Here is a 15,256-nt window from a genome sequence, read left to right on the forward strand (position 1 = left end):
TTTTGGGTTGTAGGGTAGCTCTACTTTCAACTTTTTGAGGAACCTCCACACTATTTTCCAGAGTGGTTTTACCAGCTTGCATACTCACCAACAGAAGGGTTCCCCTTCTGTAGAAGGGTTCCCCTTTCTCTGCATCCTCATCAACATCTGTCTTTTCCTAACTTGTTAATTTTAGCCATTCTGACTGGTGTGATGTGGCATCTCACTGTGGTTTTGATTTGTTTTTCCCTGATGGCGAATGATGTGGAGCACTTTTTCATGTGTCTGTTGGTCATCTGATGTCTTGTTTGCAGAAATGTCTGTTCATGTCCTCTGCCCTTTCTTGATTGGATTATTTGTTCTTTGGGTGTTGAGTTTGATAAGTTCTTTCTAGATTTTGGATACTAGCCTATTATCTGATATGTCTGTCATTTGTGAATATCTTCTCCCATTCTGTCAGTTGTTTCTTGGTTTTATTGACTGTTTCCTTTGCTGTGCAAAAGATTTTGATCTTGATGATGTCCCAATAGTTCATTTTTGCCCTTGCTTCCCTTACCTTTGGAGCTGTTTCTTGGAAGAAGTTGCTGTGGCTGAGGTCAAAGAGGTTGCTGCCTGTGTTCTCCTTAAGGATTTTGATAGATTCCTGTCTCCTATTGAGGTCTTTCATTCATTTTGAGTCTATTTTTGTGTGTGGTGTATGGAAATGGTCCAGTTTCATTCTTCTGCATGTGACTGTCCAATTTTCCCAACACCATTTTTTGAAGAGACTGTCTTTTTTCCATTGGACATTCTTTCCTGCTTTGTCGAAAATTAATTGACCATAGAGTTGAGGGTCCATTTCTGGGGTCTCTATTCTGTTCCATTAATCTGTGTGTCTGTTTTTGTGCCAGCACCATGCTGTCTTGATGATGACAGCTCTGTAATAGAGCTTAAAGTCTGGAATTGTGATGCTACCAACTTTGGCTTTTTTTTTTTTTTTCAACATTCCTCTGGCTATTCAGGGTCTTTCTGGTCCATATAAATTTTAGGATTATTTGTTCCGTTTCTTTGAAAAAATTGATGGTATTTTGATAGAGATTGCACTAAATGTATAAATTGCTTTAGGTAGCATAGATGTTTTCACAATCTTTGTTCTTCCAATCCCTGAGCATGGAATGTTTTTCCATTTCTTTGTGTCTTCCTCAACTTCTTTCATGAGTGCTTTATAGTTTTCTGAGTACAGATTCTTAGCCTCTTTGGTTAGGTTTATTCCTAGGTATCTTATGGATTTTGGTGCAATTTATAAATGGGATCAACTCCTTAATTTCTTTTTCTTCTGTCTTATTGTTGGTGTAGAGAAATGCAACTGATATCTTTGCATTGATTTTATATCCTGACACTTTACTGAATTCCTGTATGAGTCCTAGCAGTTTTGGAGTGGAGTCTTTTGGGTTTTCCACATAAAGTATCCTATCTGCAAAGAGTGAGAGTTTGACTTCTTCTTTGCCAATTTGGATGACTTTTATTTCTTTTTGATGTCTGATTGCTGAGGCTAGGACTTCTAGTACTATGTTGAATACCAGTGGTGATAGTGGACATCCCTATTTTGTTCCTGACCTTAGGGGAAAAGCTCTTGGTTTTTCCCCATAGCGAATGATATTCGCAGTGGGTTTTTCATAGATGGCTTTGATGCTATTGAGGTATGTACCCTTTATCCCTACACTTTGAGGAGTTTTGATCAAGAAAGGATGCTGTACTTTGTCAAATGCTTTTTCAGCATCTATTGAGAGTATCAAATGGTTCTTGTTCTTTCTTTTATTAATGTATTATAACACATTCGTTGATTTGCAGGTATTGAACCAACCGTGCAGTCCAGGAATAAATCCCACTTGGTCGTGGTGAATAATATTTTCAATATACTGTTGGATCCTATTGGCTACTATTTTGTGAGAATTTTTGCCTCTGTGTTCATCAAGGATATGGGTCTGTAATTCTCCTTTTTGGTGGGGTCTTTGTCTGGTTTGGGGATCAACATAATACTGGCCTCATAGAATGAGTTTGGAATTTTTCCTTCCATTTCTAATATTTGAAAAGTTTCAGGAGAAGAAGTATTAATTCTTTTTTAAATGTTTGGTAGAATTCCCCTGGGAAGCCGTCTGGTCCCAGGCTCTTTTTGGGGCGGAGATTTTTGATGACTGTTTCAACCTCCTTACTGGTTAAGGGTCTGTTCAGATTTTCTATTTCATCCTGGTTTAGTTTTGGTAGTTTATACATCTCCAGGAATGCACCCATTTCTTCTAGATTGTCAAATTTGCTGGTGTATAGTTGCTCATAATATGTTCTTATAATTATTTGTATTTCTTTGGTGTTAGTTGTGATCTCTCCTCTATCATTCATGACTTTATTAACTTGGGTCCTTTCTCTTTTCTTTTTGATAAGTCTAGCCAGGTGTTTATCAATTCTATTAATTCTTTCAAAGAACCAGCTTCTAGTTTCGTTGATCTATTCTACTGTTCTTTTGTTTTCTATTTCATTGATTTCAGCTCTGATCTTTCTTATTTCTCTTCTCCTGCTGGATTTAGGCTTTCTTTGCTGTTCTTTCTCCAGGTCTGTTAGTTGTCAGTTAGATATTCTGGATATTTTTAAAACAAATATGACTTTCTGCCTTTTAAAATAAAATAATATAATGACATATTTGTGGTCATTATATCATATATCACAAAATATGTGACATATTTTAAACCAGTGTAAAATATAATCTTGCTTAAGAAAATTTTGTGCTGGTTATCTGAAACTAAATTTTAAAATCTTTGAATTTCTCATATGACCAAAACTTGACTCCCTAAATTTAAGTCATTGAGCCAACCCCGTTCTGTTCTGGCTGAATATTAGGAGGAAATAAGTTTTCAGAGAAAAGAATTCCACCTTTAATGTAATGGCTCTGAGTCAAAGCCACATGGAGAGCCAGCTCCACTCTGAAGGAGAGCAGTGTTTAGACTCTGGTGAAGCTACCATCTGTCAAGGGCTAGTATTATTGCAGAGCATGCCACCCTCTGTCCAAGATAGTTTAAGAGCCATCAAGGACCCTTGTCATTTTCCCCATAAAAATAAGCCAAGTAGAAAACAATGGAAGCCCAGCATAGCCAAGGCCCATGGAGCTGTCCCCAATATTTATGACTGAGAAAAAAAACATCCAGTCTATGAGACTTTTCTACTGTGGGATTTTGTGTGAGGATTACAAGAAATAGTAATTAGTGCCATTTCTATTATTTCATTTTCCTCCTATTTCCTTTAAAATGCCTGGTATTTTAAAAAATAAAGGTAACCAGATTAGCCTATGGGATGAATATTTATAAATTAAACTTCTCTAGAAACCATTCTGTAATGGAGATCATATATAGGATTCATCAATACAAATATCAACGTGTATCATTTTGATTGGGCAGCAGTCCTTCCTGGGAAACATAAAATGTGTGAAATGCAAATGCATTTGAAAAACTTCAAAGGCACCTTTATCAAAGGCATTTGTAAGTGCCAACAACAAAATTAGTCTTGATATTACATTTATAAATAGTTTGATATTACCTGTTGCAAATATGGCTTATTTTTTATCTCTGGTCACCAAACATAGACTTAATAAAAGCTCTCAGAGTGTTTACCTGTGGAGGAAGATCTTGAGGGTGATTTTTCTTATTTCATACCATTTCACTTTTCTTATCCCAAAACTCCTGATTTTTCTACACTTTAACTTACAGAAAGCTAATCTGACAGGTAGAAACACCTAGGGGTACTCATGAGGTTTCAGTCTCTATCCCCATGTTTCCACAGCACTTTATTAAACACTGTGGCTTTCATTTCTCAGAGTCTTTCCATTTGCTTTAATGCTCGATTTGACATCCCTGTCCCAGTTCCTGGAGGTCTAGTTTTCTTTGTTTGTTTTTTCTTATTTGTTGTCAGATGACTCCTTGAAGCTGGGTGCATATAGAGCTAACCTGGCTCCCAAACATAATTGAAGAATAGATACATTAATTAATCTAGCAAGATCCTGAACTATCTAACTCATACTCAGCATGCTTCACAGCACCGCCAACAAGCAGAGAAACTTATTTAATTAATTAATGAAGTACGGGGCACAGGCCTAATTTATGTAGCTCCAGTGATTTTCTTGACCAATAATTACAAAAATCATTTTCTATGTCATTTTTCTGAGATCCCATCAAATAGAAATCTCTAAACTAGAAGAATTAGAGTAAATATGTGGCAGCCAGATGAACATTTGTTAGAGCTGCAGACTAGTAAACATATTCGCTCATAATTAACGCATCCATTTTACATTTTCTCTCAGTGGCCTCTCTAAAACCCACAGCTCCCAATTTTTGTTTTGCCTCTTTATTAGGATCTTCTAAAGGGAGAGGATCCTATCTTATGTTTGCCCTTTTTCTCTTAAGGTAATAAAGTTAAATCTTAGTATTGACATTTCATTTTCCCCAGGGTGAATGATTGAAAATGGTAAAAGCAAGTATGATCAGGAAGCAGGTGCATTTCTTATAGTGTTCTGTACTCTTCTTTCCATCTGTCCGAGTTTTTGAATTCAGACTGACAGGAGTTAAATATGCTTTATTTCCTTTGAGGAATAAATTTCTCCTGACAACCACTTCCGACCAGAGCAGGGAACACACTGTAAGAACGAAAGTCAGGATTTTACTTTTGCTTCCCCTGGAAATCTTGTCTCCCCAAAGGCAAAAACCTATTTCTGAGGAAACATGAAGAGAAATGATGTTTTACTTGGTGCCATGAACTCAAAAATAGATAAGAGGTTGATCTTCGGTATTTGTTCTCACATACTGTCTTTAAATATAATTTAAAAATATTTTAAAAATCACTGCATGCTAGGAGGAAATTTACTCAGATTTATTGGTACAAAAAGAAAGTTGAATATTTTCAAGAGTTTGCTAGTTTGATTTGCCATCTGACTTTTCTTATCTGTAAAATGGGTAAATAATACCTTCTTCATAAAATGTTTATAACAACTTCATGAGGAAATAAGTACCAACTGAATGTGAAATGTAGATTAAAAATGCCTAGAACAGCTCTTCAAAATGAGAAATGCCCCACAAAAATGAATCTCATTATTCTACCCTTTTTTATTTTTAATTTAATTCATTTTCATATTCATTTTAAAAAAGATTTTATATTTATTTATTTGACAGAGACAGAGGGCTAGAGCAAAGGTGGGGGGGGGGTTGTGGGAACAGCAGGCAGAAGGAGAAGCAGAGAGCTGAGCTCAGCTCCCTGCTGAGCAGAGAGCCTGATGTGGGGCTTGATCCCAAGACCCTGGGATCATGACCTGAGCCACAGGCAGACGCGTAAGCTCTTACCCTCAGTGAGTCGCCCAAGTGTCCCTCATTTTCATTTTTAATTTCTATTTCATTTTGAACTTTCTGCTTTTTCCTCTATTCCTGGGGAGACAAATTAAAGAAGGTACTCAACTGTAAATCTGAAAGATGGAGGAAAGAACCCCTGTCAATGTGGAGCAGCCAGGAGAGGAGGTGGTCAGTTAGGACAATAAGCCAAAGTGACTTTAACAACCGAGCCTTTCTTCACTTCCTGGGCTAGTGTAATGGAGAAGCAAAAATAGGCAACAGCTCCTCGTGTTTCATTTTCCGGATGGAAACATACAGGTCGAGGGTCAGGTGACATGCAGTGTAGGCACCAGAAATGATCCCATTGCCCAGATGCGCTAAACAAGAGCCTCTTTTTTTGTTTGTTTTTTTGTGGACCCAGGACAAGCGCTGGGGGAAGGAGAAGCAGGGGACAAGGATGGGAGTAGGGATGGAGTCAGAGTGGACCGCAGGGGTTGGATCCTGAGTTCTTAACTGAGTCCAGAAGACACTAATACCCTGGCTGTGCCCCAAGTTGGGTGTGGAGAGAGCAGCTTTCTGCCATGAGATCTGCCAGGCAAAAACCTTATCATTGCCTACCATCAGTGTGCCTGAAAAATCACACAAGGGATTTTCACCTGCTGTCAGACTCCTTAGCTACTTTTGTGAATGTAAAATTGGAAAACGACTTGCCCATATTAGAGAGAATATCATGTACTAGAGAAAAGGCCCTGGCAATCCTAAATCACAAAGTAGACATAACTGACCTCAGGGAAAAATGAATATCCAGTATTGGGGCGATTGCTAAGGAGATTATGGTACCTCTGCCTGAGGAAACAGTAAGTAGTAGCAATCAGTAGGGTTTTCAAGAACTATGTAGTGGTATGAGAAAATACTTGCAGTATAAAAAGAAGTAAAGATGTTGAGTCCTGTATTTGATGTAGAGTGAGATACTCTGATTTGTTGATACATCTGTGTGAGTGTGTGGGAATGTGCATGTGCATGTGTGTGTAAGCTTAGAGAGAGCATATCTAACTTTAAGAATAGTATTTCCAGGCAACTTGATTATGAAAAGAGAAACCTCTGTAACTTTATGGGATTGGATAAATTCTCAATTAGTTATTATTATTAATATTATTCTCAATAGTGAGCATGTATAACACTTGTAATTCTTAAATATATAATTATGCAGATAAGAAAAAAATACTTTAATGATACGGTGTCTGAGCAAAAGGAAATGTTGCTGTGGGGAGTCTGCCTCGGGCACATTGGTCACTACCCTCAGCCCAGGGGATGGTGCAGATAAAAGGAAAAGTTATCCACAAGTGGAAAGAAAAAGTCATTGGAAACTACCTCCCTGAGAAATGTAAACTTACTTTTGTGTTAGGCTTTTAGCCTGCCTGTTTTTTTCTGTGAAATATTATGCAAATAATACTTTAGTAAGTCTAATGTTAATTAATGGACACAAAATGAGGAGTGATGTTTGTAAGGACCTGGGGGGGTTGCGGGAGACACCTTTTAAACTAAGGAGTGGGATTATAACCATTAGTGATGAACCAAGCACTTCTTTACTCCCTGCCCATTTTCTCCTAGACCTTTCCACTGCCTTCATCCTTTGTCACGTGTGCCCAGTTGAGTAGCCTCCTAAGAGACTTGTCCACACTGCTTCCAGCAAATGTCACCTCTGTCATTTCAGTTGTGATACATGCCATTGACAAGCAAGGGGATTGGAGAATATCACCACACTTTTTCTATTTTACATCATCTTGACAACTTAAAACCTCCCCAAACAGCACAACCCTTTCAGAATTCTACATTACTTTTTAATTTTATAGGGATTTGTTTTAGAAGATGAAGGATGCCTCACCTTGGCCTCACCTCCTCCTAATCACCGGCCTTAATCCTGACATTCAAACTTTATGTTCCTCAAGAAATTCAAAAGCTGAATTACTGCCATTTAGCAAAGCAAGAGGAGCAGATCCTGAAAGAATGGAGGAGGATGAAGCAGATTTTTTCTGAAATATTGATGTAGCACTGATGCCATCAATTCTTATGTTTCTTTCCAGAATGATTCTTTGTTTACAGCCTGTCTCCTTCCTACTCAAAATAATCCAAAGCAGAAGCAAGTAAGTTTGAAATTTACTGGAAAGCTCAACCTATAATTACTGAGCAAGTTAATCAAGAGAACACTTTTGTAACAATATGAATATAAACATTTAACCAATTATATGTGTAATGAATATAGACAATCCAGTATTCATTGGCAAAGGCCAGGAGTTTGGATAGTTTCTTCTTCTTCTTCTTCTTTTTTTTTTTTTTTAATTGCCTTTAACCTTACTAGTCACTGTTTTTTCATCCTGATCAATACACAATAATGGAACTTTTAATATTTAAATAGCTTTGATTACATATCACATTCTCCTCAACCAGAGGGAAAACTGGTGCCCATCTCCAAGGCATTTTAAAGAAGAGTCCATTTCGTAGATATAAAGATAAAATGGAGTCCCAGGCTATAAAGATATGTGGGGCATCATATTTTCAGTAAAAGAGATAAAGAACTGTATACCTACATAAAATAAGCAGCCTATGTTCTTTGGTTTCTCTCTTTGTTTTATCTCAGATCCCAATACCTCCTGTGGACTCTGGTAGGTCATATTTGGAACAACTCTTTACTATGGTTGAGGCCTCCCTGCTCGTGGGAAGTCACACCAGACCAAGCAAGGATGGAGACTGACAGAGATAGGAATCTGCCTGCTATAGGTCCTGACTCCCCTCTACTCCAAGAGGGAAGACTATTTCTTAGGCCTTTGTTTTCTTAAAGAGAAGATGAGCTAGAATTTAGAAGGCAAAGCCTGCCTATCTAAAGATTTTATTTATTTATCTCACAGACACAAATCACAAATAGGCAGAGAGGCAGGCAGAGAGAGAGAAGGAAACAGGCTCCATGCTGAGCAGAGAGCTGGATGTGGGGCTCTATTCCAGAACCCTGGGATCATGACCTGAGCTGAAAGCAGAGACTTCAACGCACTGAGCCACCCAGGCGCCCCAAAGGCTGCCTATCTAATAATCAATTTCTTACCTCTCTAATTTATTTTAGTTGAGTGAGTTAAAGATGAGTGAGTTAAAATCCTGGCTCTGCCACTTATTAGTAGTGTGATATGGGCAAGCTTTTAACAATTCTGCTCATCAAGCATTTCATCTATAAAATGAGGCTACTCCTTAGTATTTCCCATGTGCTGGGGTTGAGATACTAGATGGGTCCACCCACGCAAAACAGGCCCCCGACACACATGGAGCCCTGGATATGTGTTTCTCTTCTCTCATTCCCTTTGTCTCTTTTGCTTGTTGCATAATCTGGGTCCTGACCATTTCTTGACTTGGAGAAACGATTAACAATTTTAAAATGTCAAGCAAATTGCCTCATCTAAGTTGCTGCTATTTTGCATTCAACTTGGATCTAGTCTTTAGCTAATAGAAATGACATGGTCCCTTGGACATACTGTGGATTTATCAAAATTCAGAGCAATTGGTTCTCTGAGCTCCCACAGACCAAATTTAAAACAATTAAGTGAGCATTACAGAGGAGTGGCTGGTTTGAAAATTTTTTATTATATGAGTTTTCATTCTGTTAGTGTTATTTTTATTATTTTTAATAAGGTTATTGTTTTGTCATCATTTCTCTCAGACACAAACAGTTGCTTAGTTCATGGCACACTGGTAGCCTTGGTGTCCATAAGCCTTATCCCTTATTTCATTATTATTTTAGCCTCCGCTTCCTATCTCCTTTATTTCCCTCTTCTGTGAAGGCTCTAGATGAGTCTCAGATACAGTGGGTCTGCTTTTTCCCCTGCCCTCCTTCCCCTGGTCTGCTTTAGACACAACGAAATCTTTCCCCCATCCCCACTCCATGAAATCCATGTCCAGGCTCTCTTACCAGCGCACATCCAGTGAGGCCGGGTCAATGAAAAGCTCTGATGGAAGAACACAAGAAAGGAGGGAAGGGAAAAGCTAGGTGATCTTACTCCTGTCTCTCTGCCCTTGGCAGTGCTAGCTGTGTCCCTAGATTTTGCTGGGCAGCTGTCTTTACCTGATTTGAGTTTCCACCATGTTTCCTGTCTCCCCAGAGGCCCAGGAGGTAGGGACAGTTTTATGGGCCTTGCACACAAAAGGATCCCACACTTGGTTTAATGCTCTGCTGTCACCATCTTGGAATTCTAAAATTTTAAACAAGAGGTCTTGCATTTCCATTTTGTATTAAGCTCTGCAAATTACAGAGCTGGCCTGTTCCAGCACCACTGGGGGAAACCCCTTCACATTTCTAGCTGTCATCTCTACAGGTCTATGAGAATACCTCTGAGTGCCTTTTCTTTTTAAGTTCCAGCTGCTCTATGTGTCCTGGCACCTTGGCTCTGCACCTTCAACCCAGGAGTAGGGGTAGTTTCTGCAATTACTACATTTTCTCCAGTTTTCAGTCCTTTCCTCTGACAATTATGCTACCTGTTCTCTGAGTTATATTTCCCATATTAAACTACCTGGCATGGATTCCACTTGCTTGACTGAACTCTAGTTTTATAGTCAACAAACCTACTGTATTTAAAATATATTTGAAGTGATGCATGCATTTTTCAAAAGTATATTCTGATATTTGTGGGTTTTCCAAATTCATATTAATAGTGTTCTGCTCTAGGTCTTTGTCAGTTGCTGACTTTAAACTTACTACTCTTCTTAACACTTACTCAGGGTGCTGTATAAATTTACTTCTTTACTTTTGACTGCTTTCTAGTATTTCATCTTTTCCCAAGGCAAAATTTCTCTTATCCTTTTCCCCCTAATAAGCGACATCTGAGTTTTCTTCAGCTCCCCACGACGCATCATGATTATAGGAAGCTCACGATTTCTCCTCCTAAGGGAACACATCAGAAGTTTTGCTACTATCAGTCAGGGTTAGGCTTTTGCTTTTTTCAAGGAAAGGATGCTCCCTTTTACTCCTTATTTTTTGGTGTTTTAAATCAGAGATTAGGATCGAAACTTATCAAGCACTTTTCTGTGTCAGTTAAAATGATCATGACATTCTTCTCCTTTACTCCATTAATAGGATGATTTACATAGATCGATTTTCCGTTTCCATAGATAAGACCTCACAAGGACATAATATGTACTTTGTGTCTTCTTAGATACTTTTAGAGCTGATTAATGAAAGTTCTCCTTACTTTCAGAACAGGCAAATCTGTTCTGCCCGTGACTTGAGAGAGCAAAGATTCCAAGTAAATCTTGCTTTTCTACTCGTACCCTTATCAGTCATTCCTTATTAGTTCTATCCTTCTTGTTTCTTTGCATTGACTTTTTGCTGTTCTCATGGATTCTTTTTTTTTTAAAATATTTTATTTATTTATTTGACAGAGAGAGATCACAAGTAGGCAGAGAGGCAGGCAGAGAGAGAGGAGAAAGCAGGCTCCCTACCGAGCAGAGAGCCTGATGCGGGGCTCGATCCCAGGACTCCGAGATCATGACCTGAGCCGGAGGCAGAGGCTTTAACCCACTGAGCTACCCAGGTGCCCCTTCTCATGGCTTCTTAAATTGCACAAATATTTTCCTCAAAGCCTTAGCTGTATGCCACATTTGTTCATTAAAATTACTTTATTATTTCACTAAGTATTTCTTCTTCAGCGAAGAATTATTTCATAGAATTTTTCCAATGTGTGAAATTTTGTAGCTGTAATCATTTCCTTTACATTTGTTGGTTTCTAATATTATTGCATTACATTAGTGTGTGTGTGTGTGTGTGTGTGTAGACTGTATGTTGTATATTTGGTGACACTGAGCAGATTCAGTTCTTGAAAATGTCCCATCTTTCTTTTGTATCTTCTACAGTTTGCTCAATTTTTATATTTTTGATATATGAGCTTCTATGTACCAAGACATAATATTAAAATACCTTAATTCTAAGCAGTTGATTTATTTATGATTTTAGTGCTTAGGTTTACATACATTCAGATATTTTTGATACCCTCTTTCTTGTTATTCCCTTCACTAGTATAGCACTCCCCTTATTTTCTCTTTTTATGTTTATTACTTAACATTATATTTTTCCTAACATTAAAATTGTTGTCTTGGCTGACCTGTGTATGGTTTATACCTTCAGAGAAGCTTTATCTTCTTTTTTTTGTAGTCTAGCTCTTTTCCAATTATAATTACTATTACATTAGGACTTGCTTCTGCTTTTCTCTCTCAGGTTTTCTCTATCACATGTATATTTTGGACTCTAGTTACTGTGTGTTCATTCTTCTTTCCAAACTGCATTAAATAATTCAAATTTTCTTTCTCTGGTTTGAAAGTTTTTTCATTTGATTTTTCTCTTGGTGACTCACACACATGTAAAGTTCTATGCATACTTATGTGTATTTCTTCCGCTCTTTTTCTTAAGGATGTCAATATCCATTTTCTTCTTCTCTCTGCTTTCTGTCTGCTAAACCCCCAGTGTTACCAGCTCTCTCTTCTATTTTTAATTTGAGGGCGTTGTTTATTTAGATCACTATAAAACTTTGTTGACCTACTAATTCAATGTTATCTCCTAAATCTTGTTTCTTCCTGAATCTATTTCTATTTCTGTTTGGATACTTCCTCCAAGAGTGTTTTCAAAGAAAATTTTGCATAGTAAATTTTATGAAGTCTCATATGCCTGAGAATAATATTTTGCCCTCACATTTAAATTACAGATTTACTGGATAAAAATATGTGTTCAAATTTCTCTTCCATCAATACATAAATATTATTCCATTACCGTCTGGTATGCAGTATAGCCACTGAGAAATCTGATACTTGTACTTTTGTGGGCTATCTGCATTTTTTTCTCTAGAAGCTTTAAAAATCTCTGTACTAGATTATCTCAATTATTATGACAATAGATACAAGTGTTGGGCTTTTACTTTTCCATTTAAAACTATATGTGCATTTTTCATCTTTTCTACTGAAGACCCTTTAAACTGTTCTTTCAAGTATTTCTTCTTTCTTAATAATTTTTTTCTCTCCTCGTATATGTACGCCATGGGGAATGACACTTTTCTTTTTATAATCCTTATCTCTAGACTTATCCCTTGCTTTGTCATTCTTTCTATTTTTACGTGTGCCTTTTTTAAAGTATTACTTGAACTTACCCCAGGTACTAATTTTTTTCCTTATTCTAGTTTATTTTCTCTATGTCATATTTGATATTACTTATATCAGTATCTCCAAACAGTTCTTCTTATATGGCATCTGTGTCTGCTACACAATTTTATGCCTTGTCTGTAAGAATATATATTCTGTGCTTAGCTTAAGTTCAAGATGTTCATGGTTCATTATTACTTACTATCTCTTTTAATTCTTTTAAGGACTTATTTATTTATTGAGGGAGGGGAGTGGACAGAGGGTGAGGGAGAGAGAAACTCAAGCCGACTCCATATTGAACAACAGAGCCAGATTCAGGACTCGATTTCATGCCCCAAGATCACGACCTGAGTAGAAACCAAGAGTCAATCACTTAACTAACTGGGACACTCAGGCAACCCCTGCCTTTTTTTGTTTGATAAATTCTTTCCTAGATCTTGAGCTCCCAAATGTCTTGTCATTTTCCCCTGTGATTTCTTATTCTCTTGGGGTGTCAGCCCTCTTGGCTTTATTATAAGCCTGGAGAAAGGGTGTCAGCTACAGTCCTATACCACACCTATCCAAGTGAGTTTAAAAGCATCTTTGGGACAAGCATTAAGATCCAAGAACAGGTATTGCCATTGGGTCTCAGCTCCACTTCTGACAGGTGGCCTTGCTCATCAGAGAACAGCAGTACCCACAGTCCTATTTTCCAAGGAATCCTTCCCAAGGTTGACATTATGTGCCTCCTGGGGTTGGGCTTGAGGGAGGCAGGACCAAGCTGGCCCCCATTCTCTCTCTATAGCTGGATTGCATCAGTGGATGCTCCCATCTACCTTTTGTGTTCACTTGCCCTCCATGCTTTCCAGAGAAGCAAAGATCCACCTAGTTTGCCTGGAGAGAGACTCAAGTCCACCAGAAAGCTCTTCCACAGTCTGTTCTCTCATTTGGCTCCTGACCCTCTTCCACCATGGGTCCCCATTGCCTTCCTTCACAATGACCCTACCAACTTCCCGTTCCCCAAAGCTCTTTCATGGCTTTGTCTTCAGTTCTGGGTTCCCTCAACCACCTTCTAATTTTTGTTGTATGTTTCAGGTTTCATTAGGTTTACGTTTCATAAGAATTCATTAGCAGCTTAAACAAAGCCACAATCTTGTTTCTTATTTTGTTTAAAAGTCCAGAAATTGTGTTTCTCTGGTATAAATTGACAATATCTCATATTGTGCCATATTCATTCCCTAGCAAGCTGGATGTACATTAATGCAGACCACAGCCCTGAAATTGAAGTGATTCATTCTTTTATGAGGTACAGATTTATATCTCAAGTTAAATGATTCAGTATTTTCATTTTCTCCCCTGTTTTACATTCTGAGTGTTTTATAATTTGGAAGTTATTCAGGTGAAACTTCAGTGCTGTGTTGGATTGTTATTGGTAATTTGTTGATAATAGCTCAGTGGTTGTGCCCAGTAGCAGAGGAGTGTATACTATATGTGCTGACATTATAAAAATAACTAATATTTGTTTAGCATTTCTCAAAGCATTATCTTGGTGACTGATAAAACTGTAAAACAAGCTTTATTATAATTCACATTTTATGGAAAAAGGAAAGCAGGCTCTTCGGCTTTTTCAGTATCACTCAGCCAAACATGAAAATCAGGTAACCAACATAAAGAAAAATCACAGAACTTGGGATGCCCCAAATGCAAAAATAAGTAGGAATGAATACCAAGTATGCCAGCAATACCTAGCCACCAAAAGGAGACAAATGCAAAGAATAGATATCTACTTATGGATGCAAAAAGTACTAGGGTGGTCTGGCTGCCAGATTAGTCCTCTCTGTACTTAAATAAAAGAAAAAGAACTAGAAAATGTAAGACAAAGAACATAGGTCTAGTTTAAAATTCTCTTAGCAGGGGGAAAACAGTGGGAGGGAGGGTGGGGGAAGAGAGAGAGAGGGGAGCAACTCAGGGGCTTTCTTTGCAACTCTCCACAGACGAAAATATTTCGGTTACTACACTTATTTAAAAATTATGTCAAACTAATGGCAGTTCCCTTCTCTCCATACTAGCCTGGAGCCTGTTCTCTGTCTCTCTCCTTCCTTGACTGTTTCTTTCTCTGTAATTTCTTCCCTTCTACCTCCCCACTTCTCTAGCACAGAAATTTCTACAGAGAGATGTCTCACCTTTTTGTCTCTACTTGTCTCTCATCATTTTCCTATTACCCCCCCATTCTCCATTTCTTTTTCTCCCTAATACTGTATCTCAATCATAATTATTATGCAATGATATATCAAGATCACCAACACCATGACATTTATTTCTAAAAAAAGGGAAACATCACAGTGTTTGGGTATTCGAGTTAATTTGATATTTTTGTGTTTGTCTTTCCAGTCTTCAGATATTTTGTTACTTTCCAAACGTGACTGCATTATCTGAGAGATTCTGAACAAGTCATATAGGGAGACATCTATACTTCCCCACTCAGTTTAATAAAAATGTCTTATATTGGTTTTCTGGGTTTATTAGAAATATCTAAAACTTAGAAATCCATAGCTGAATAAGTCTTTTGAATTTTATTTAGCTTTTAAATCAGCAACAGGTGTTTTTAAAATTCTTTATCATCTATTAAGATAATCACATTTTCAAAAGATTTAAGCATAGTAACTCATGTAAATAATTGTTTCAGTCTTGAGAAGAAGCCTCCTGGTTAAAAGTTCAGCTTCCATTTAGATTGGTCTATGGATTTTCCTTTCTGTGCACAATTAGTTTGGATTTGATTTCAGGTTTGCTTT

Source organism: Mustela putorius, unplaced genomic scaffold (assembly GCF_011764305.1).
Source record: "Mustela putorius furo isolate JIRA1106 unplaced genomic scaffold, ASM1176430v1.1 tig00000281_pilon_pilon_pilon, whole genome shotgun sequence".
Lineage (NCBI taxonomy): Eukaryota > Metazoa > Chordata > Mammalia > Carnivora > Mustelidae > Mustela > Mustela putorius.